Source organism: Otolemur garnettii, unplaced genomic scaffold (assembly GCF_000181295.1).
Source record: "Otolemur garnettii isolate 467f Iridium unplaced genomic scaffold, OtoGar3 scaffold00019, whole genome shotgun sequence".
NCBI classification, from domain to species: Eukaryota; Metazoa; Chordata; class Mammalia; order Primates; family Galagidae; genus Otolemur; species Otolemur garnettii.
Genome location: NW_003852414.1, coordinates 19709503 through 19712482, shown reverse-complemented (window position 1 = coordinate 19712482; position 2980 = coordinate 19709503).

Genomic DNA, 2980 nt, shown 5'->3' with positions numbered 1-2980 from the left:
GACAGAGCCTCAAGCTGTCCCCCTGGGTAGAGTGCTGTGGCATCACAGCTCACAGCAACCTCCAACTCCTGGGCTTAAGCGAGTCTCCTGCCTCAGCCTCCCAAGTAGCTGGGACCACAGGTACCCACCACACCTGGCTATTTTTTGGTTGCAGCTGTCATTGTTGTTTTGTGGGCTGGGCTGGGCTGGATTTGAACCCACCACCTTAGGTGTATGTGGCTGGTGCCTTAGCCACTTGAGCCACAGGCGCTGAGCCCATTGTTGTTTACTTTCTGAGTGTACTAAGCCAAACCCTTACAGAAGCAGGATGGTTAGGTGTGGTTGCAGCTCAGGTCTACAATCCCAGCAATCTGGGAGAGAGGACTGCTTCAGCTCAGGAGTTTGAGATCAACCTGAGTAAGCGTAAGAACCCATCTCTACTAAAAATAGAAAAATTAGCCAGGCCTGGTGGTGCATACCTGTAGTCCCAGCTACTCAGGAGGCTGGGTGCAAGAGGATGGCTTGAGCCAAGCAGTATGAGGCTGCTGTGAGCTAGGCTCATGTCCTGACACTCTAGCTGGGGTGACAGTGAAACTTTTGTCTCAGAAAAGGGAAGCAGGATGTTAACTAGAGCCCCCTGGAGAACATCTCTCATCTCTCTCAGATCACTGTTACCATAGAAATACAGACCCAGTATTAACCACAACTGATTTTTTTTTTCAAAAGAAGGTAGAAATGTGTTTAGTTTTTAAATGCAAGGCATATAATTTTAAACAGCACCAGCCATTGAAAACACCCAGTGCCAGTTGTCAAACTTGGACTTAAATTTCCTTCCAAAGCATAGCCTTGTAAAAAACATAAATGGCCTTAGTGGTACTTTCTAGAATTTAGCTGTCACTTCTCTTTGAACTCTTGGATTCATTTAAGAGCAGGTTATTCCCATGGGGAGTGGCACGGAAGTGGTCCATGTGGGAAGGCTAGTTTAGTCCTTGCCCAGTCTACACACACCTTATCTTTGCACTGTCGCCCTGGGCACAGTGCCGTCATGGAGTCATAGCTCACAACCTCCAACTCGTGGATTCAAGGGATTCTCTTGCCTCAGCCTCCCAAGTAGCTGGGACTACAGATGCCCGCCACAATACCTGGCTGGTTTTTTTTTTTGTTACTATTGCAGTTGTCATTGTTTTAGCTGGCCTGGGCCGGGTTTGAACCTGACAGCCTCAGTGTATGTGGCTGGTACCCTACCCACTGAGGTACGGGTGCTGCTTAGCTCTTGTTGATTTTGAAGGGAGGAGTAACAAATGAGATTATAGGATGTGGTCCTTCAGAACACAGAGAAAACGATAAAGACCTCTGGAGAATCATGATACTCAAGATTAAAATCAAGTTGTTTTTTTTTTTTTTTTTTTGAGACAGAGCCTCAAGCTATCCCCCTGGGTAGAGTGCCATGGCATCACGCTCATAGCAACCTCCAACTCCTGGGCTCAAGTGAGTCTCCTGCTTCAGCCTCCCAAGTAGCTGGGACTACAGGCGCCCGCCACAACACCTGGCCATTTTTTGGTTGCAGCCATCATTGTTGTTTGGCGGGCCCGGGCTGGGGATTTGAACCTGCCACCTTAGGTGTATGTGGCTGGCGCCTTAGCCACTTGAGCCACAGGCGCCAAGCCTAAATTCAAGATTTTAAAAGAAAGGGGAGTTAGTGGAAAGCTAACTAGGGGAAAGCTACTATTAAAATGTAGTGGGATTTTAATTTTCACATTTATAGGTAAAGTAAACATGATTTATAAAGTTCTATACTTCTGTAATTGTTTTTATCCTTGTTTTAAAAGTCCAGTATAAAAATCTTATATTTTCATTCATTAAAATATCTCTAGTAAGACAGAGAACCTGCAGACAAACTATAGCAGCATTCTGGGCATTTACCCTGATAGTGCCTGGAGGACCATTTCGTGGGGTTCTGACAGCCTGGCCTACCCCCTGCATCCAGGCTTAGAGCTGACAATGACAATCATCCTGACATTTCTGGAGGTGCTAAACTGGAAAGTCCTGGAAAATTTTGGAGCTGCTGGAGACCCTAAAAGCCTGAGCTAAGCTCACATGAGATTAAGAAAATGGCCCAGTAACTTTGGTCAAGCTTTTAGATGACCAGAGCTTTGGCCATGGTAGAAGCCAGAAATGATACTGGTGTTTTCTGCTGTGAGTAGTTTGTACTGGGTTCCAAGTAATGGCTAACTTTGCTGGCTCTATTCATGGTTTAACACCAACGTAACAGTGCCCCAAACCAATCTTACTACTATGAATCTGCTTTTATTTATTTATTTTTTGACACAGAGTGTCACTGTCACCCGCGGTAGAGTGCTGTGGCATCAGAGCTTACAGCAACCTCAAACTCTTGGGCTTAAGTGATTCTCTTGCCTCAGTCTCCCAAGTAGCTGGAACTACAGGCGCCTGCCACAAAGCCTGGCTTTTTTGTAGTTGTTATTGTTTAGCTGGCCCAGGCTGGTTTCGAACCTGTTAGCTTTGGTATATGTGGCTGGTGCCATAACCACTGTGCTATGGGCGCTGAGCCAGAATCTGCTTTTAGAAACCTCAAGTATTCTTTGAGGTAAGGATAGGGAATCAGATTCTAAAGTACGTGCACATTGAGGGAAGAGCCCTGAATTTCCATTAATCCGTTAGCCTTGGTAGAGTGAATGGAACCAACTACTTTTAAGAGCCTGGTCAGCTTCAGTAAAGAGGTGGATATAAGGACCTTACATACAAGTACCTGCTTATCACATTTATCTCCTGCCCAGTTGAAGTGCATATAGGAAATAATTTAATTAGAAGAGGCCAAGAAAGTACCCAATATGTGATTTTTTTAAGTTGTTTTTAAAAAAAAAAACAATGCAGTAAATAGTTACCTGCATGCCCAGCTATAGAACTTAATATTGGGGTTGAGGGTGGGAATAGTTGACCTAATTTGGAATTCAGGTCTCTTTTCTTTCTTTTTTTTTTTTTT